The 22,760-nt window shown below is 42.1% G+C and overlaps 1 protein-coding gene across 1 annotated transcript in view; it reads right to left on the bottom strand.

Annotated features, from left to right (window-relative positions):
* MEMO1 (mediator of cell motility 1) overlaps nt 1-22,760 on the bottom strand; it is a 1,101,660-nt gene that overhangs the window by 270,460 nt on the left and 808,440 nt on the right. The window lies entirely within an intron of this gene.

Here is a 22,760-nt window from a genome sequence, read left to right as displayed (position 1 = left end):
TTCCCCCTCTGCCTAAGTATCTCAAGGATGTCTGAGAAAGAGACGTCCTCAGAGGGGGATCTCGGGGACCCGTCTGAAACCTCTAAGTAGGTATCTGAAGTGACAAGACTCAGGGGAGTCAACATGCTTCCTCTTGCATTTCCACTTTCGAGGTAACTCCTCTGAATTATCAGGGGAGGCCTCGGAAGAGGAAGATACACCCAATGGGGTGCCCTGGAGCGCTTGTTCCCCACGCATGGGGTCTGGAGGAGGGGCAGACGCAGGCACCATGGGGGGAGGAGCTGATGAGGCTGATCGTGGGGCTGACTCAGAGGCCAGCACACTCCTCATGACCTCAAAGGTGCCCCTTCCCGACAGCAGAGAAGGCTCCGGCTCCGAAAAGACCGGAATCCTTCCTGGTACAGAGAGGGATGCCTCCAAAGCCGATGTAGGAGCCGAACTCACCTGAGCCGAAGCTCCGAGAGGGAGAACGGGGTCAGACAAGGGTCTGATGCCACTCGCCCCCCTGGAGCCAATGAGAGAGTCCCGGCGCACAGATCCCTCCAAGGACGGCACCATGGAGGCGATTGGAGCCGACGGCTGAACAGAAAGGGTAGGTATCGGCACTGACGGTTCCACGATCTGAGCCCCAGCGAGCTCCGGCTCCGAACTCAAAGAATGAGTCGAAGGAGGAACTACTGCAGAGACAGGCAGAGCCGAACCCTGATGAGGGAGGCTAGATAACATTTTTGCCAGGGCCTGCAATTTTAGAAGCCTGCTCACCACTCTCTCCAAATAGTGGTCAGATAGTCAAGAAGACCGAGAAGAGTGGGATCGATGACTTCACTCCGACTGTAATAGATGCGACCCCTGAGCCAAGTGTATCGACTCTAGGGATGGAGATCTAGAGCGTTTTCGACTCCCTGATGGTTCCGCCACTAGAGTCGGGGCCGACTGGGATACAGGTACTTCGGTTCCAGCCGGAACCGAAGTTGAAGCAGATGCCACACCCGATGCCGGCTCCGAACTGGGAGCCGACGGCTTCGTTGGCTTAGAGGGTTTCACTGGCTGGGCCTTAGCAGGTGACCCTTCAGGTCTGAGCAAACCCCTAAGGATTAGCTTATTCCTATGCTCCTACAGGACTCTTGGACTAAAGGTGTGACACACCGAACAAGAGTTCTGCAGGTGTAGGGCGCCCATACAGTAGACACAAGAAGTGTGACCATCTGTAAGTGACATCTTCTGACAGCATGAGTCACACTTCCGTATCTTTGGACATTCCTGTAAAAAAGAAAGTCAATTACTGAGAAAAAGCAATCAAGGGGAAGTAGGTAACTAGCAAAAAAACACACGCACTCAACACAAGTTACCACACCCTAACAGCGCGCACACACTATATAGAAGGAAAAAGTAAGTAAAGCTGTTGATAAATAATTTCTAATAAAACTACAATATAAAAGAACAAGGATTAGCCTCTAACTAAAAACGGCTACCTTGAAGAAATCAAGGAGAGGGGGGGAACTCTCTAACAAAAATGAGTTTCTGAGGAAGGGACACTAATTTACAAAAAATTAACTAGAACTACTATAACTATAACTACTATAATACAGACATTTTTTTTTAAAGCTAACAATAAAATAGAAAAATATGACCTGAGCTAGTAAAAGCAACCTCACAGCAGAAGCGGCAAACGAGATCTGGGTATCTAGCGCCAGGCATCATGGGATATAGGGGGGGCCATGAGCCAGTAGGCAGCTCTCGAGCTTTTGAAGATGGCCGATTCAGAGCCGAGGATCGTCTCTGAACCCAACCAGCAAGAATGAAGGCGAGATAGACAACTTAACATTATATATATATATATATATATATATATATACACACACAAACATGCATATATATATATATATATATATATATATATATCTATATATATCTATATATATATATGGATATAGATATATACAGATAGAAAAATATAGATATAGATGCATATAAAAACAGAATCTCAGCCGGACTTTGTGGAGCAGAAGGATGAAGCCCTTATTGGAAACAAGGTGACTAGGATTCAATTAGTGGGACTGGTACTGGAGAAACCAGGCAGGGAAAAGGAATGAGAGGGCATGGCCCACTTGCCTCTACTGGGAGGTGAGAGGGGTTTGTGCAGACTCAGGCACACTGGGTGGTTCAAGTACCCTGGAGGAGACCAGGAAGACCACTGCTTATATTCTGGGGAAGGGTAGGGTTACTTGGAGTGAACAGCCCCTTGTGTAAGTGAGGAGACATCTTCAACTGATGAGCCATTGCATCACTGAGAAACTCACCTTACACACACACACACACACATAGATATATATGTATATATATATATATATATATATATATATATACATATATATATATATATATATATATATATATATATATATATATATATATATATATATATATATATATATATATATATATATACATATATACACACACACACACACACACACACACACACACACACATATACATATACACATATATAATTATATATATATATATACACACATACATACACACACACACACACACACATACATATAGATATATACACACACACATATACATACAGGCACACAGGCACACACAGAGAATGTATGGATTATACTTTATAGTAGGAAAGGAGAAACAGAAAAGGGTGAGAAAGTTATAATACTGAGTAAATTCCTAATGGACAAAACAATGAAAAAAAAAACACATCCAGAAAAACAAACTCAGAGCCTCTGCAGTCATACAGCTGGGCAGAAGCGGCAAAAAAAGATCGCTGGTAATTTGATAGCTGAGAGGGAACTTTGGATAATGGAGGAGTCAGAGCCGTGTATCAAAGGTTTGAAGTTTTAGAGTTTGGATCAGAGTCAGATCCAGAGTCCCAAAGAGTGAATCAGATGAAAATGGACATTGGATCAACTGTATAAAAGGTCAACCTGCCAACTACTAGTGGATGGATGTACCACAAAAGCTGGGAATAGATATCTAAAAAGGCTGTCAAACATAACAGACTGGAACATAACTTCTTAACATAACAGCGACACTTTCCATATTATCTTGGAATGTGAATGGTCCCACAGGTATAGACCATTTATTTTATTTTAGTTATTTAACATTTGTTTACTGGGAAAGTCAGACTTGGAACGAAGCCAATTTTCAGCAGACGCCCTGGGAGAAACCCTCCAGACATGTCTTTGTAACGAGGGAGGAAACCGGAGTACCCAGAGAAAACTCTACATGAATGCAGAGAGACATGCAGACTCCGCACAGAAGGCACTCCAGCCAAGAATCGAACTGTAGAACCTGTTGCTGTGAGGCAACAACGCTACTGCTGCACCACTGTGCCATCAAAATGGAAAGAATATTCAATTATATTAGGAAGTGTACAGTGCAAACAGCAAAGCTACAAGAGACACATTTGGAAAAAACTGAGCATATGAATGCGATAAAAAAAGGATATTAGGGTAGATACTCAGCAGAGTATCAGGGACAAATGAAAAGAGGAGTACTTATGTTAACTGCTACAGGAGCTCCAATAGTCATTTAAGAAGAAAAAAGATAATAATGGTAGATTTGTGGTGGTAAGTGAGTTGGGATTATGCCGGCATCTACTTATATTCAACCTAAAACTGCAACTATGAAAGTTTACAATTTTGGGAGAAATAATCAGCTTTCAGCAAGGAATATTACTTAAAGGTTGGGACTGGAATCTGATATGCAATACCGAGGACATATCTGGGGCCTAGAAGGAAAAATAACTGAACAAGATAAATTTCTGAAAATATCTGATATGGAAGATGTGAATTCAGTATCAGGAACTCAGAGAATGGACATATTCCCCAAGGTACAATAACTGGGCTAGACTAAACAAATTATATTTCACAGGAACGTGGATTGACAGCTTTGACACACATCCTGTAACTATTTCAGGTCATGTACCAAGAGCAACCAAAATAAAAACGAAGGGTAATGAAGTAAAAATGAGACACTGATGATTCCATGCCTGTTAAAAAGACAGGAGTTCAAGGGAATGGGTAGTGGAAATTATTATGGAGTTACTGAGAAAGATAGAAAGCTCTTCAGAAGGTATAGCTAATGAGTGGGATAAAAGAAAGTTGAGTTTCAAACTAGGGTAGAAATAAAAATATATAGTTAAGAAGTAATTACTTAGATGGGCTAACTTTGGTTAAAGTATTGCAGAATAAAGGGAATCCCATAAAAGAAAGAGGAGGTGCAACTGCAGACTGCTAAAGAGAAAATAAGGCTGCACCTGGATAACATGCATGAATTTATAAAAATTGTTAAGCAAATTTTTTTTTATCAACTCTATAGAGCACAAAAACTTTCAGTACAATGACTTGGTCAACAAAAAGTATAAATAGCTGTCGCCAATCTTAGGGAAGACTATAACAAGAAAAATAACCGCAGATTCTGCACAGGTATTGGAGAGACTTTGGAAATTTTATCACAATTTGAAGAAAGCAAAGAAATGTGGAAATCAAGAAATAGGCAGAAGAGTCTCAACAATTTAACATGTAATACAGGAGATGAGATAAAAATGGGGAAGTATAATCAATCTGCAAGTTTCTAGGAGCAAATGGTCTGGAGGGAAGAAAAAGTGATAAAATTCTGGAAGATTCGGTTTAACAGTACTTTAAAAGGAGGTGAAACACCAACTTCAAAAGGGCCCACAACAATACTGGAAAAGTGTAGTGTCCCAAAAATCAGAGACGCACAGGTGAAAACAGCCCTTTCAAAAGCCAAAAACACAGTGTCAATGGGACCAGATGGTGTCCCAGGCTGTGTCTTGCACGAACTACAGAACAAACTAACCCCCTCACCTAAAAACACATTTCAACCTCAGCCTCTTCACAGGCTATGTGCCCATAGAATGGCGCACAGCAACAGTTATTCCTCTCCACAAAGGAGGGGCCACAACTGACCCTGGTAACTATCGTCCCATAAGCCTGACTAGTTTGCAAAGCTATGGAGCGCATCATTATGGAACTCATTAACAAAGACATTGGGAACCTCCAAACACTTGACCCGATCCAGTTCGGCTTTGCTAAGGGCAGATCATGCCTACTAAACCTGGTTGACTTCTACGAGACAGTCACCAAGGTCATAGACGAGGGAAAGGTGGTTCACACAGCCTACCTTGACCTCGCCAAGGCTTTCAACACCATTCCCCAGTTGGGTATTACAGAAAAACTCACTAGCCTGAACATAAACCACTACATCATGAAATGGGTTGCCAACTGGCTTACAGACAGAATTCACATGCTAAGAATAGCGGGCTCCATGTCCAACTCTAAACCAGTCACAAGTGGTGACCCACAAGGCTCGGTCCTGGGACCCCTACTGTTCAGCATATACTTCTCAGAAGTACAGGCAAACACAGGAGGACTATGGCTAATCAAGTTTGCTGATGACTGAAAACTGGGAGCCATAATTGACTCTCCAGCTGGCACGACATCCTCCAAAAGGTCCTTACTGAAATGGACACCTGGTGTCAAAGTCATGGCCTCAAGCTAAATGCCAAAAAATGCATAATCATCCCATTTGAGAAAAAACAAAACACCCACGAAATACCACATATGTGGCAGCCCCCTTAATACAGAAGAGGTAATGAGAGATCTAGGGACCCAGGTAGACAGTAATCTCTCCTTTGACAATCATATTGCCACAGTTGTTAGGAAATCCTTCTATGTGGCCCATCTAATTACTAAAGGGTTCGCATCTAGAAATAAAGAGGTTATAGTGCCCCTCTACTCGGTACTCATTAGACCCATCACAGAGTACAATGCCCCATTTGGGATGTACCTCAAGACACTGCTAACAGCTGGAAAGACCACAAAAGTACCTCACCAAGAGGATTATTAGCCCCAAACATATGTCCTATGCAGCCCGACTGAACAAACTCCAGCTGTACACAGTGGCATATCGCTTACTCAGAGGTGATCTCTGCCTGACTTACAAAGCTATGTCCAACTCAGAATTGATGGACATGCTCCACCTAAAGAAATCCAAGTCACTGCGAGCCACGCGCTCTAGTGAGCTAAACCTCACCACAGCAATAAATAGAACATGCTGGAGGGATAGATTCCTGTCACAGAGACTCCCCATGCTTTGGAAAAAAATTCCTAATTACATCAGGCAGAGCCCCTCATGAACACTCTTCAAGAGAAACCTTGACGAGTGGATATGCCACAGAAAATACACCCCTGGGATCAATTCATTGCCTCTGCTTGACAGAGGATCAGTTAATCAATTGGCGGCGAAAGCAGACACACACTGGCTAGGCTTATAAATGCCCTCGGGCAGATAGCCTAGTACCTACCTATGAACATCTTGGAAGAAAGCTATGGTGACTAACACCAAAAGACAGTGAAGAGCAGTCAGACAATTTCATTTTGATCCATTTCACTTTTAAACCGCGATTATACACTGTATATCTATACTAGCAAAGGTGTTGCCAAAATTGATAGATACGGATCAGTATGGTTTTATGGAGGGGATGACTAACATTTGACAATATTAATAGAATGATGATGATCCAGAGGGAAGCAGAATGTAAGAAAATACCACGGTTGTTGGGTCTTTTATGCAGACAAAACATTCAACACAATAAGCTGGGATTTTATGATTAGGACAATTGAATTATTTGCATTCCCTGACACAAGGTTAATTGTAACATATGAAGAATAAGTGGCAGGAATTTAGTGTGTGTCTGTGTGTGTGTGGGGGGGGGGGGGCAGGACTGTCTTTCCTCTTGTTATTTTCTCTATATTTAAAGCCTTTGGCAAAGAAAGTAAAGGACTCAGAAAGTTAAGAATACAGTTGGGTAAGGTTATTAAGAAAAGTTGGCTGCATTTGCATACATTTTGTCCCCGATAAATTTAGAAAAAGGACAGTGCAGTGTTGTAGAATATTCTGAGACAGTTGGGACATAAAATTAATGAAGCTAAACAAGGGTTATACCTGTAAATTATGTACCCACCACATGAACTGATTCAACAATACCAAAATTTATGAGGGCATGATAAGATGAAGTATTTAGGAGTATGGATTAAAAAGGCTTCTGTTACGGCTGCTAAGGATATGTGGGAAGAGACTAAACAAAAGATAATACAAAAACTGAGAAAATGGAAGCTCTAGCTTTAAGGATATGGATAGTAAGATACAAGCAGTGAAAAATGTTTTTAGTTCCTTTAGTTTAATATACAGGTCAGGCATGCTTTTATCAACTAGAGAAGATGTAGACAATTAATGAGGGGTTGAAAGAATTTATCTGGGAGGGGAAGAGGGCAAGGGTTAAGTGGGACAAGATGACCTTTCCGATAGGATAGGGTGAGTTACCCAATGTGAAGGGATATTTTACAGCTACACAGTTAGTGCTCATATACATCACACAAGCAGAAGGCTATAATCATAGTGGAAAGGGATAATAATGAAGCAGGGGGTGAATTCAAGAAATAAGGTGTGTGGGATTCTGGATGCACATCCTTAGAGTATAACCACCACCACACAGAATATTATAGTCAAAGTAGCAGAAAATATTCTAAGAACTAAACCAACAAGAAATGGAAAAAGGAGATTTTGCCAGTAGGGACGATGGCAAGTAAGTATGAAGAGAATAGACAAGGGAGCTAGAATTTAGTGGAGAAAACTGTCAAAGGAACCAAGGTATTGTGAGATAGAGAGACAGAGAGAGAGAGAGAGAGAGAGAAAGGTAACAGAAAGGCATGAGGTTAAGAAGACATTTGGACTGCAGGCTAGAGACTGCCTTCAACTGATATCAGTGTATAGACAAAGAAATTGACCGCGGAGCTCTACACAGGGTTGCCAGACGTCCCTATTTGGGCGGGACTGTCCCGAGATCAGCAGCCTGATCCCGAATCCCGCCCTGCCGGTTAAAATCCCGGCCAGCCTCCGCTTTGTTTTTTGATTGTCCCGTATACCTGGCATACGGGCCAATCAAAAATTGCTAAACACGGAGTTTTGTGTTCGCATTAAACAAGAAGCTGATTTTGATTGGCCCATATGCCGATACGGCCAATCAAAAATTGCTAAAAACGGAGCTTCGTGTTGAATGGAACTAAACACGAGAAGTCTCCGTTTAGTGCAGAGCTACTGAGTGAGCTCAGTTCTTTAATGTGGAACTCTGTTCGCATTAAAGACCTTTTTTTTTTGGTCTTCAGTTGCCGAAGACCTTTTTTTTTTTTTGGGTCTTCATTTGACGTGAGAGACCTTCTTTTCCCTACCTGGGCTGCTGGAAATCTGGCAACCCTGGCTCTACATGAAAAACCTGCTCTGGTAGAGTTGTTGAATCTAAAACAGAAGCTGCTGTTAAAAAAGGATAATTACTAGGGCACATAAAATACTGCACAATGACTATAAGAATCAGAGAAGGGTAGAAAAGATGGGGAAGACAGACTGGCTAAGCAATTTACAAAGGAACACTGGAAGGACATTTATATAGCTCACAAGTAAAGTCCAGAAAGTTTAGGATTTTTGCTTGGAATTGTTTGCGTAGGTATTTTTATACCTCAAGCAGACTTCAAAAAATTTTTCCTCAGGTAGGTAGCAAATGCTGGAGGTGTGGTAGGGAAGAAAGAGGTAACAGGGAACATATGTTTTGGGAGGGTAATAAGTTGGCAAATTAAAAAAAATCCATATGGCTGTCGCCAAACTTAGGGAAGACTATAACAAGAAAAATAACCGGAGATCCTGCACAAGTATTAGAGAGACTTTGGAAATTTTATCACAATTTGTAGAAAGCAAAGAAATATGGAAATCAAGAAATAGCATAAATGGAAATATTTATGGAAGACAATTATGCCATTATTAGAGGCAGAAGAGTCTCAACAATTTAACATGTAATGCAGGAGATGAGATAAAAACGGGTACGTATAATCAATCTGCAAGTTTCCAGGAGCAGATGGTACTCCTGATTAAGTCTGGAGGGAAGAAAAAGTGATAAAGTTCTGGAAGATTCGGTTTAACAGTACTTTAAAAGGAGGGGAAACCCCAACTCCAAAAGGGCCCACAACAATACCGGAAAAGTGTAGTGTCCCAAAAAATCACAGACACACAGGTGAAAACAGCCCTTTCAAAAGCCAAAAACACTGTGTCAATGGGACCAAATGGTGTCCCAGACTGTGTCTTGCACAAACTATAGAACAAACTATCCCCCACCTAATCATGCTGCTCAACCTCAGCCTCTCTACAGGCTACGTGCTCATAGAATGGCGCACAGCAACGGTTATTCCTCTTCACAAAGGAGGGGCCACAACTGACCCTGGTTACTATCGCCCCATAAGCCTGACTAGCCTAGTTTGCAAGGCTATGGAGCGCATCATTATGGAACTCATTAACAAAGACATTGGGAACCTCCAAACACTTGAACCGACTCAGTTCGGCTTTGTTAAGGGCAGATCATGCCTACTAAACCTGGTTGACTTCTTCGAGACAGTCACCAAGGTCATAGACGAGGGAAAGGTGGTTCACACAGCTTACCTTGACCTCGCCAAGGCTTTCGACACCATTCCCCACTCGGGTATTACAGAAAAACTCACCAGCCTGAACATAAACCCCTACGTCACGAGATGGGTTGCCAAGTGGCTTACAGACAGAACTCACATGCTAAGAATAGTGGGCTCCTGGTCCAACTCTAAACCAGTCACAAGTGGTGTCCCGCAAGGCTCGGCCCTGGGACACCTACTGTTTGGCATATACTTCTCAGAAGTACAGGCAAACAGGAGGACTATGGCTAAAGTACAGTTGTGCACACTTACCATAAATGGGAGATATTCGAGTGTATTCACTGTTGCAGTCATTACATTTGGGTAATCTGCTGGCAGGTTGCCCTCAGCCTGAACAACAAAGTCTTTGGTCCTGCGTTGGTTGCGGTCTCCTCCTCCATGACGTCAGGGGTATAAAACATGCAGCCGATGCCATTTTAATCAGTTTTTCTTGCCCCAGATGTCAGGTGCCCCCCAAACGGGGAGTAAAAATAAATGAACAGTAAATATATATATAAATGGACCTTAGAAATATAAAATTTACCTTCTGCTAAAAGCAAATACACCACAAAGGCCTTTGAGTATAGTGAAGGCAAGAAAAGGTATAGAATGGGGGATGGCGGGTGGGTAACCCAGACTGCAACAGTGAATACACTCGAACATCTACATTTATGGTAAGTGTACATAACTGTACTATGTTCTTCGTGTTTCACTTTTACAGTCATTACATTTGGGTAGAATCCCAAAGCTATGGATGGGAGGATGGAGCTAAACAATATTAGGAGCAGCTATAAGGCCCTGCAAGACTGCAGTGGCAAAGCCTGCCCTGGATTTAGAGGAGAGGTAAATGGTAATGCTTTGAGAATGTATGAACAGAGCTCCAAGTAGCAGCTTCTAGAATGTCTTTGGTAGGGACCCCTCTGAGAAAAGCTGCTGAAGTAGAGGCAGCCCTGTTGGAATGGGACCTGATCTTCTTTGGCACAGGTTTACCATGGTGCAAATAGCAGAAACAAATGCAGTGGCTTATCCATTTAGAAATAGTCTGCTTTGATATAGCCTTCCCCTCTGATCCTGCAGCAAATGCTACCAGTAATTGCTCAGACTTTCTTAGAGATTTTGTCCTGTTTAAGCAGAATCTTAGTTGGCTGTGTACATCCAAATGAATGCAGAATCCGCTCCCCCTTGTTCGGCGGATCTGGGAAAAAAGTTGGCAGGTGAACGGTTTGGTTAAGGCATAAAGGAAGGATTGGTCCTGAGGGTGACCCTGTCCGGGTAAAATATAATGAAAGGCTCCACTGCCATGAGAGCCTGTAGTTCTGAAACCCTTCTAGCTGAAGTGACTGCCAAAAGAAAACCTGTCTTCCAAGAAAGAAATTTTATATCCGCAGTAGCTGCTGGTTCAAAAGGAGGTAGGGTGAGTTTTTCCAGCACAAAATTGAGGTCCCATGCGGGAGTTGGCACTCTCCTGGGAGACCATAAATTTTTTCCCCCTCTGAGATACTGTTTTAGCACTGGATGAGAGAAGAGAGGAGTCTCTGTGTTGTAATGAGCCGAGATGGCAAAGGCATGGATTTTGATAGGCCCTTGTCAAGCATCTCAGTTACGTATTGTAAAATCTGAGGAATATTGGGCTTTACTGTGTCTATTCCCTGTGCTTGGTTCCAAGCACAGAATCTCTTCCATTTATCAGCATAAGATTTTCTAATACTAGGCCTTCTGGCTTCCAAAATGACATCCATCACAGGTTTACTGAGAGATGTGGTTTGAATAATTAGTTGATTAGCCATGTTGCAAGATTCAGAGTTAGGAGCAGAGTGTGCAGAATTTGATAGTTCTGCTGAGACAGTAGGCGATATTTCTGAGGCAAGTACCACAGAGGAAGGTGTGACATATTCCGAAGTGGATACCAGTGTTGGCGAGACCAGTCCGGAGCAATTAAAATCATTTTTGTTTTTTCCTGTCTGACTTTTAGTAAGACCTTGGAGAGTAGAGGCAGGGGGGGAAAGGCATAGACGGATAGGTTTTTTCAGCTGAAGGATAGAGCATCCACTTTTCATGCTTTTTTGTGATGAGTTCTCGTGCAGAATTTGTCCAACTGACAGTTTTGGGGAGAGGCAAATAGATCTATGTCTGGGTTTCCCCATTTCTGTGTTAACATGTTGAAGATTTGTGGATCCAGTTTCCATTCGTGCGGGTCCATAAGATTTCTGCTTAGGTCGTCTGCCAGAGTATTTTGCTTTCCTGGCAGGAATTGAGCTTGAAGATGTATTTGGCAAGTCAAAGCCATGTTCCACAAGGCCATGGCTAGTCTGCAGAGGGGGTAGGAATGGGTACCCCCCTGCTTATGTACCACATGATTGTGGTGTTGTCCGTCTTTATCAGTAGTTGTCCTGGATGAAGTAAGTTCTTGAAGGCTGTCAGAGCATTCTGAACAGCTAGCATTTCTTTCTGGTTGATATACAGATGCATTTGGTTTGGGCTTCATTTGCCCTGAATGCATCTCGCTGCCAGGTGGGCCCCCCAAGCATAGTCTGATGCATCTGTAGTTAGGGTTTGGGTGGCAGGGGGTAGAGTGAATGACAGTCCCTTGTTTTGGTGACATGTCTCTGCCCACCAAAGAAACTCCTGTTGTAGGCAGGGAATGAGAGGGATCATTGTTTCCAGGCTGTGACAATGTTGACTCCATAAACTTTTTAGGTACCATTGAAGTTTCCTCATATGCAGTCTCGCATATGGAATTAGTAGAATGCAGGATGCCATGAACCTCAAAGCCTGCATAATTTGTCTTTCAAATAACTGGGTTTTTGTTGAAATTTGTTTGAAGTATGTTGTCAAGTGCAGTTGTTTGTCTGGCGTGAGGTAAGCCATCTGAGCAGTTGTATTCAAGCTTGCACCCAGGAATGTAATTATTTGAGAGGGTACCAGTTGTGATTTCTTTTTGTTTATGGTGTACCCTAGGCATGCTAGGAGCCTTTTTACAAATGCCACATGTTGAAGAAGAGTGTCCTTGTCCTCTGCCGGAATAAGACAATCGTCCAGATAAGGATAAATTTGAATGTTTCTTTGTCTGCAGAATGCAATTACTGGTGCCAGGCACTTTGGCTTATCTACTGTGCCCAGGGTCTTTACAAAGTGCAGTGCAGAGAATTGGTAATGCAAAAAGCCTGCTTTGAAGCGGAGGTATCTTCTGCAGGATTCCCTTATTGGGATATGCAGGTATGCCTCTTTTAAGTCTAGAGTTACTAACCAAGCATTCTTGCCTAGCACAGGCAGTAGCTGTTGTAAAGTCAGCATTTTGAATTTTGGAATGTCCAGGAGCGTGTTCAGAATCAATAAGTCCAGTATTGGACGCCATGAATTGTCTTTTCTGGGTACCCGGAAAAGTCGAATAAAATCCTTGTCCTTTTTCCTTTTCTGGTACCAGATGAATAGCCCCCATATTCATGAGGGACATGACTTGCTTCTGGGCCTCTGCCCACTGGTTTTGTGGCAGATCCCACCATCCGTTTGGAATTGGCTAAGTATGGAAATGAAATATGTACCCCTGGGATACTATGTTTAATACCCACTTGTCCTGGGTAATTAACTGCCAATTTTGAGCATGAAGTGCTAGTTTTCCCCCCAAGGGGACTGCCAAAAGATAAGTGCTTGGAGATGGTAGAGGAAAGTCACTGAGACTGCTTAATGTAGGGTTGTGCTTTACCACCTCCAGATTTGGAGGTGGAGGCACCCCATTGCTTTGACCTGTAAGATCCCTGTAATTGATATCTGGAGCCTTTTGAGCACCTGGGTTTGCCCTGAGTGGCTCTGTTGGACACAGGAAAGGACCAATTTTTAGTAGGCCAGTGCCTACTGAACCTGGGTGGCTGCACTTGCAAAAAATCTTTTACAGTTTGCATAGATTTAGCTTTGTCTTCCATTTTCTTTAAAACCTCTTCTGCCTTATTACCAAACAGAGTATCATGCTATAAAGGGGCATCCAACAATTTAGCTTTAACATGATCAGGCAGATTTTGCTCCTTGAGCCAGGCATGCCTTCTTATCACAGATCCAGTAACGGTGGCCCTACAAGAGGACTCCAAGGAATCAAAGCCACATTGCAAAGTATGCTTTCCAACCTGTTCTGCTGCATTCAATAAATCCTGTAACTATTTTCCACACAATCAGAAACCAACATAATTTTCTGTTTCAGTAAGTCCATAACATGCTGTTGATATTTAAGCATATGAAACTGGCAGTTTAAAGCCCTGATTGCCACGGTTGCGGACGCATAAACCTTCTTACCCATCTATCCAGCTCCCTGGAATCTCTATCAGAAGGGGTAGGGTTTCTGGCTGTAGAAGCCTTAACACCCTTGGGACCCTGAGAAATAGTCTCAGGATCAGCAGCAAGATTTTTGAAAAGAAATGTGTGGGAGTCAGGAACCCTGTAATATCTGTCTGGCTTACTAGGAGCCGGAGGCAAGGAATCAGGAGCCATGCTTGATTCCGAGAACACATCATCCACAATGTCTAATACAGGAGGTATTGCCAAAGGCCTATGCTGCGGTAGAAGGAGGAAATCCCAAAGCCTCGTTTTTTATTCAGAAAAGTCCTGACTTTACCAGTGAAAATGTTCCCTTAAATTATGCAAAGTTTCTCCAAAAGAGTAAGCCTCAGGAGGAGATGCAGATGGGATGGATTCCTCTGCATCAGAATCCTCATAAGGTGGAATAGAAAATTCCTGATCAGAATAGGAATCAGAAGAAATGGAAACCTGCTCTGAAGACTCAATCAGTGCCTTTCCTAGGCCTCTTAGCGGGGGGGGGGGGGGTTTGGGAACCCCTGATCAAGGTAATTAAATCCTCAGCCATTTTGATCATTTGTTTTTTTAGGCATAGGGGCCTAAGCACGTGGCTCATGCGTAAGTTTATTAGTTTTATATAAAAATGTTGAGTCCTGAAAACACCCTCAGAAGCCAGTGCCTGCTCAGCGGCTCCGGACCCATCCAAGGGAGAGACATGCGGGTTCAATACTTTGCGAATCTCGCGGCATACCGGATTCCAAATGGGTCTCGGTAGAGACCTGCGACTCAAAAGTAGCGGGTATCAGAGGCTGCGAAAGTGCCTCACTGAATACCAGCGACTGGCTTAGGAGAAGCTTCGGCGTTGGTTTTGGACCTCGACGGTCTCTGTCTTTTTCCTTGCGTTTTTTGTGAACTCCGGTAGTCGGATTGCTAACAGACGACATTTCAGGGTAGTTAAATCTTGAACCAAAATATTAAGAAGCAAAAATATACCGACGCTTAATAGTGCGTTGGTTAAATTTAGCACAAAACCGACAGCAAGGCACATTGTGGTCAGGGCCTAGGCAAGGAATACAGTACAAATTACAATCTTTATGAGGTTATTTGCTTCCCACACGTAATGCAATTATTAACTTTTACTGACATTGGTAAGGAGCAAGAAAAAGTTTCCCCAATGGAGTACTTAGCTTTAGTTTGAAGACTTTGGTTCTGAAACTCGAAAAAGAAAATTTCAGGAGTCAGACGACCAGCACTTGCAAACTGCTTCTGCTTCGGGCACCGCGCGGCAAGAAAGACCGACTAAAATGGTGTCGGCTGCATGTTTTATACCCCTGACGACCTGACGTCATGGAAGAGGAGACAGCAACCGACGCAGGACTCAAGACTTTGTTATTCAAGCGACTGAGGGCAACCTGACAGCAGATTAACCAAATGTAATGACTGCAACAGTGAAACATAAAGAACATCTAAGTTTGCTGATGACTGCAAACTGGGAGACATAATTGACTCTCCAGCTGACACGGACATCCTGCAAAAGGGCCTTACTGAAACGGACACCTGGTGTCAAAGTCATGGCCTCAAGCTAAATGCCAAATAATGCATAGTCATCCCGTTTGGGAAAAACAAAACACCCATGAATTACCATATAGGTGGCAGCCCCCTTAATACAGAAGAGGTAATAAGAGATCTAGGGACCCAGGTAGATAGTAATCTCTCCTTTGACAATCATATTGCCAAAGTAGTTAGGAAATCCTTCTATGTGGCCCATCTAATTACTAAAGGGTTCACATCTAGAAATAAAGAGGTTATAGTGCCTCTCTACTCGTCACTCATTAGACCCGTCATAGAGTACAATGCCCCATTTGGGATGTACCTCACAAGACACTGCTAACAGCTGGAAAAACCACAAAAGTACCTCACCAAGAGGATTACTGGCCTCAAACATATGTCCTATGCAGCCCGACTGAAAAAACTCCGGCTGTACTCAGTGGCATATCGCTTACTCAGAGGTGACCTCTGCCTGACTTACAAAGCCATGTCCAACTCAGAGTTGATGGACATGCTCCACCTAAGGAAATCCAAGTCACTGCGAGCCACGCGCTTTAGTGAGCTAAACCTCAAAAATATTAAATAGAACATGCTGGAGGGATAGATTCCTGTCACAGAGACTCCCCATGCTTTGGAATAAAATTCCAAATTACATCAGGCAGAGCCCCTCATGAACACTCTTCAAGAGAAACCTTGACAAGCGGATGGGTAACAGAAAATACATCCCTGGGATCAATTCATTGACTCTGCTTGACAGAGGATCAATTAATTAATCAATGGGCAGCGAAAGTCGACACACTCTGGCTAGGCTTATAAATGCCCTCGGGCAGATAGCCTAGTACCTACCTATGAACATCTTGGAAGAAAGCTATGGTGACTAACACCAAAAGACGGTGAAGAGCAGTCAGACAATTTCATTTAGATCCATTTCACTTTTAAACCGCGATTATACACTGTATATCTATACTAGCAAAGGTGTTGCCAAAATTAATAGATATGGATCAGCATGGTTTTATGGAGGGGATGACTAACATTTGACAATATTAACAGAATGATGATGATCCAGAGGGAAGCAGACTGTAAGAAAATACCACGGTTGTTGGGTCTTTATGCAGACAAAGCATTCAACACAATAAGCTGGGATTTTATGATGAGGACAATTGAATTATTTGCATTCCCTGACACAAGGTTAATTACAACATATGAAGAATTTAGTGTGTGTGTGTGTGTGTGGGGGGCAGGCAGGACAGTCTTTCCTCTGTTATTTTCTCTATATTTAAAGCCTTTGGCAAAGAAAGTAAAGGACTCGGAAATTTAAGAATACAATTGGTAAGGTTATTTAGAAAGGTTGGCTGCATTTGCATACATTTTGACCCGATAAATTTAGAAAAGGACATTGCAGTGTTGTAGAGTATTCTGAGACAGTTGAGACATAAAATTAATGAAGCTAAACAAGGGTTATACCTGTAAATTATGTACCCACCACATGAACTGATTCAACAATACCAAAATTTATGGGGCATAAGATTAAGTATTTAGGAGTATGGATTAAAAAGGCTTCCGTTATGGTAGCTAAGGATATGTGGGAAGAGACTAAACAAAAGATAATACAAAAACTGAGAAAATGGAAGCTCTTGCTTAAGGATATGGATAGTAAGATACAAACAGTGAAAAATGTTTTTAGTTCCTTTAGTTTAATATACAGGTCAGGCATCCTTTTATCAACCAGAGAAGATATGGACAATTAATGAGGAGCTGAAAGAATTTATCTGGGAGGGGAAGAGGGCAAGTGGTACAAGTTGACCTTTCCGATAGAATAGGGTGGTTTAGAGTTACCCAATGTGAAGGGATATTTTACAGCTACACAGTTAGTGCTCATATACATCACACAAGCAGAAGGCTATAATCATAGTGGAAAGGGATAATAATGAAGCAGGGGGTGAATTCAAGAAATAAGGTGTGTGGGATTCTGGATGCACATCCTTAGAGTATAACCACCACCACACAGAATATTATAGTCAAAGTAGCAGAAAATATTCTAAGAACTAAACCAACAAGAAATGGAAAAAGGAGATTTTGCCAGCAGGGACGATGGCAAGTAAGTATGAAGAGAATAGGCAAGAGGGAGCTAGGATTTAGTGGAGAAAACTGTCAAAGGAACCAAGGTATTGTGAGATAGAGAGAGAGAGAAAGGTAACAGAAAGGCATGAGGTTAACAAGACATTTGGACTGCAGGCTAGAGACTGCCTTCAACTGATATCAGTGTATAGACAAAGAAATTGACCGGGGAGCTCTACATGACAAACCTGCTCTGGTAGAGGTGTTGAATCTAAAACAGAAGCTGCTGTTAAAAAAGGATAATTACTAGGGCACATAAAATACTGCACAATGACTATAAGAATCAGAGAAGGGTAGAAAAGATGGGGAAGACAGACTGGCTAAGCAATTTACAAAGGAACACTGGAAGGACATTTATATAGCTCACAAGTATGCAAAGTCCAGAAAGTTTAGGATTTTTGCTTGGAATTGTTTGCGTAGGTATTTTTATACCTCAAGCAGACTTCAAAAAATTTTTCCTCAGGTAGGCAGCAAATGCTGGAGGTGTGGTAGGGAAGAAAGAGGTAACGGGGAACATATGTTTTGGGAGGGTAATAAGTTGGCAAATTTAAAAAAATCCAGAGAGTACTCTGCATAAATATTGAATGAGCAAATGGGTGTAACTATGGAAACGACCCTTTTGAGCTGGTACACAAGATCTGAATTGCCTAGACATAGTAAGGGCCTTGTTAAGTTTAATTCTGGTGGCTGCCATAAAACAATTACTAGAAAATAGAAAACAAATGTATTTCGAAGTATTAAATATTGAAACAGAGGTAAAAGAACTGGATGTGGGGTCTTTAAAAAAAGAGGAGGAGCAAATTACATAGAAAGAAATGCAAATTGTGGTAATAAACAAGAATAATTTTCAGGAAAAGGACTGATGTTTAAGCGAAGGCAAGAACTGGACAATGTGTAATGCTGAAGTTACAGTTACAAAAGCAAAAATAAAGAACACACATGTAGAAAGTATGTAACTGGAAAAATGTTAACATGATTTGTTTTCTTTTATATTAATGTTTATGTTTGTTTGCCCATGTATTAAGTGAACTTAATAAAGGTGTCCAAAAAAAAAAAAAGCTGCTGTTAAACTGGAATAGGGGAGCTAAAATAGCAGGATTTAAGATTATGTTAACTTTAATTATATTAGCTGCCAAAAACTGCAATAACCTGAAAGAAGAAGTCAAGAGTTAATCCAATACTGGAAAATGTGCTAGGGAGTACAAAGAAAAAACAGGAATTGTATAGTGGCTTATTTCACAGGGGAAAGAACAAGATGCATAACCTTAAAGGGAAATGTGTAGGACCATTACCTTCTCAATGGGCACCAGAGTTATAGAGAAGAAAGGAATGTTGGGAAAAACTGAAAATAACAAAAGTAAAAGCAGTGAAGGACATACAAGTTTACCGGCTGGAAAATACTTATAGCTTGAAATATGAAAAAGGTTTATGAAAAACAGAAGTACTTACCATAACTTGACATCTGTGTTCTCCATTTTCATTCTTCCTCACTGTTAGGTCTTCAGAGCCAACATTGGATCTGACTTGGCAGCATTCACAAGACTTTAGGATCAGACTCTCGAGCTCCTCCCTTTTCCATAAAGCATCACAACTTCCTTAACTCCTCAGATCGAGTTTGCTGCCCTAACAGATAATATTATCTGAAGAGAGAAAAGATCGAGAGTTTCTGGGGCCCAAGCCATGAATTTATGGGTTCCAAATTCCTCTAGGTAACTTTTCAAAAATACCAAGGTTGAGGGATGGATGGGAGGGAATTGAGGTAGAATAAAAATGGACAACACCACAGATGCCAATTTATGCTAAGTACATAACTTCTGCATCTGATATTGTCCTTTTCATTCTCCCTCACTGTTGGGTCAGAGTCTCCATCTACCAGACTCCTGAGTGGCCCCTAAGAAAGGATTTGCCTGAGCACTGTCAAGCCGAAGGATGCCCTGCTTATGGAACCAATGTCCAGTTTAAAATGCGTAACAAATGTGTGAGTCTTATACCAAGTGGCTGCAGCACATATTTTGTCAACAGATGTTCTGGTAGAAAAAGCTATACTGGCCATGGATCTAGTTGAGTGGACTTTAGGTGGACAAGGCAATTCAACTCCTTTTTGGGAATAAATGGTAGAAATGCAATCCATTTAAGCAGGGTAATTCTGGATACCGCTTGGCCCAAACAATTAGTAAAAAAAGATAGAGAGAGTTGATCAGTCTTTCTATGCTTCTTTGTCCTATGCAGACAGAAACACAACTGTCTATGAACAGCAAGATGATGCAACTAGTCCATCCTTTATGCCTAAAGTTGCAACAGAAGCCAAGTTTAATCAGTCCATTCAGTTGCCGGTCTTCTTTTATTATTATTCAAGCAAAGGAGAATATATGTTGCATCATCTTGATGTTCATCTTCCATCAGCCAAACCTCCTTGCATCATTTTTTCATAAAGATAGTTTCCCTAAGAACTAGTCCATCCTTTATGCCTAGGTTGCAACAGAAGCAAAGTTTAATCAGTCCATTCAGTTGCCGGTCTTCTTTTCATATTATTCAAACAAAGGAGAATATATGTTCTTAGGGAAACTCTGTCTTTATGAAAAAATGATGCAAGGAGGTTTGGCTGATGAGGCTTAAAAGTTCAGATACTCTCTTGGCAGCCGTGATGGTTACCAAGAAAACAGTCTTCCATGAAAGAAACTTCAAGTCACAACTAGCAGCTGTTTTGAAAGGTTTTTGAGTGAGACCTTTAAGGACAATTGTAAGGTCCCAAGGGGGAGAAGGATCTTATATTGGAGGCCTTAGCAGAAAAATATCCCTCGTAAAGGCTTTGCATAACTTCAATGAGAAAACAGAGGAAGATCCCTTGCCTGAACAAAAATTAGAAGTGGCAGACAGCTATAACTTAATGGTAAACAAACTGGAGCAGTCAGAAAGGCTCATCCAGACTCTGCTACACTTTGCTGTGAAGGAAAGGTTAGTTTGCTGTTATTTTTTGTATTTCTGTATTGCCTTTCTATATTTTGAATACTGTAGTTTGTTTTCTTTATCTTGTGTTTTGCTTGCATTCTGTTCTAACAGCATATTAAAACTTCAAAAGAGACCACAGCTCTCTCTGTTCTGAGTCAGGCAGAATTTTTCCCTCCCTCCCACCCATTTAAGTTGTCTTGTTAAATACCACTGTCTTTCTAGTTGCCCGCCTCTTATGTTAATCTGACCATATATCTCATTTCTCTCTACTTTCACTGGCTTATGTGAGTAATCACAAAACCATCACTTTTGAAATCCCACCTTCAATTATTTAAATTTATTGGCCATCCTACAGTATTTCATAGCACCAAAATACAAAAGTAACTACCCCTTTCAGTCCATCTTACTGTTTTAAAAATAGTAACTCTCCACTAAACCTTAACTTTTAAACAGGTAAAACTCAAGTTACCTACTTTCATATCTAACTTCTCTAGTGCACACTGCAGAGTGCATTCTTTTCAATCTTACCTTTAAGCATCCCTGTTACTAGCACTTTCTCTAATACCTAAAAAGATCATCTCTACTTGACTCCAAGTAGACTTTTCTCTATCTGTTAAACCTAGCACTTGCTCCTACAGTACTTATTACCTTGATACGGCACTCTTATAGATAGCACCCCAAAAGGCAAACCCCATTTCTCGGTCACCCACGTCCCCGGAATCTCTTTTAAAGTTTTTTGTCTAGTCCTTCTAGCATGTCGAGGGATCAGTTGCTTGTGTCCTCTCCTGCTCAGCTGGTGAACCTGGGAATATTGAGGCAATGTTACAATTGCCTCATGTACACAGACAACCCTCTCCTCCTCCCACAAAACACAAATACATGCGAGATGCAACTATACGGCCAAACTGGAGGCTGAGCTCTCTCAACATAGGACTGGCAAGACCAGTCAGGAGGAGAAGGTTACCACACACACTATAGACCCAGTCTCACATAGTACCATCACAACCTCAAATCATACACATAAACACACAAAGACATACTCGGCTCTGATCAAAAATCTACCAAAACAGCAGAGGCCACCAAAGCAGACACCCAAACAACCACCACCTCAGAACACAACACCTGCAACACATAGACCTCACAGTCAGAGTGTCAAACAGTCACAGCCCTTAAGGCCAAACACAATGCCAGACACACTAGTCATTGGTGACTCCATAGTCAGACACACTGGCGTCCGCTCACCAGACTGAGTAAGGAGAAGGTCACAGTAAGCTGCCTGTCGGGCGCTAGAATCCGCCACATAACGCAAGCACTCAGGTCTCTCAACAGCAGGTACAAATACGACTCAGTCATTGTCCACGCTGGTGTAAATGACCTGAGGCGTACCTCCTTGGACTACATGAAAAGAGACATTGAGGAGCTCTCTGATTATGTAGTCCAGGCAGGTATGACCCTGACCTTGAGCAGTATCCTACCTTCACCAAGAATGATGCCACAATACAGAGATAAGATGATCAGCTTTAACAATTGGCTTAAACTCTGGTGTCATTCAAAGGGGATCCAATGTCTGTCTGCCTGGGATGACATGCTGGACAAGCCACGCTTCGCAAGGGACGGCTTGCACCTGTCACCCTGGGATTCCGGATATTGGCAAAGGCTCTTGCCACCCCATAGTGCCTTTTTTAGGCAAGGCTCAAATTCTAAACCTACCACCCTAGAACACAAAAAAGGAAAAAAACTAAGGGTAATGCTGCTCAATGCCAGAAGTCTAAATCTCAAAATGCACGCACTCGAGGCCCTTCTCAGTATGGAGAACATCGATGTCTGTGCAGTGACAGAAACCTGGTTCAAGGCTCCTGAGAGCACCCCAGCACTATCAGGTTTTACCTCTTATCATGCGTTCCGGCCCCAAAATCCGGACAATACCAAGAAAGGAGGTGGGGTATCCATATTCATCAAAGACACCCACACCTCAAGACTGGTGGCAACGCACGATGCATCGGAGACCATCCAGGTGCAATTAACCATAGGCAAGACTGCTCTACAAATTGTAGCATGTTACAGGCCACCCTCACAAACTCAGGAACCTCACATGGCCTTCCTGAAAACACTAGAGGATAAATGTATCACCAAACACCATCATACTAGGTGACTTCAATTACCCTAATATAGACTGGGAACACTACTCAAGCCCAAACACCCTAGCCCAAAAGTTCCTGGAATTCATAAACTCAAATGCCATGGAACAACTAGTCACCATCCCACAAGAGGAGAAAACATACTTGATCTCATCATCACGAACATGGGAGCACAATGTTCAAC

Source organism: Protopterus annectens, chromosome 8.part0 (genome assembly GCF_019279795.1).
Source record: "Protopterus annectens isolate FY-2018-M chromosome 8.part0, PAN1.0, whole genome shotgun sequence".
In the NCBI taxonomy this organism is placed as follows: Eukaryota; Metazoa; Chordata; order Ceratodontiformes; family Protopteridae; genus Protopterus; species Protopterus annectens.
Note: the sequence above shows the minus strand (reverse complement) of the source record. Positions and strands in the feature narration are given on the sequence as shown.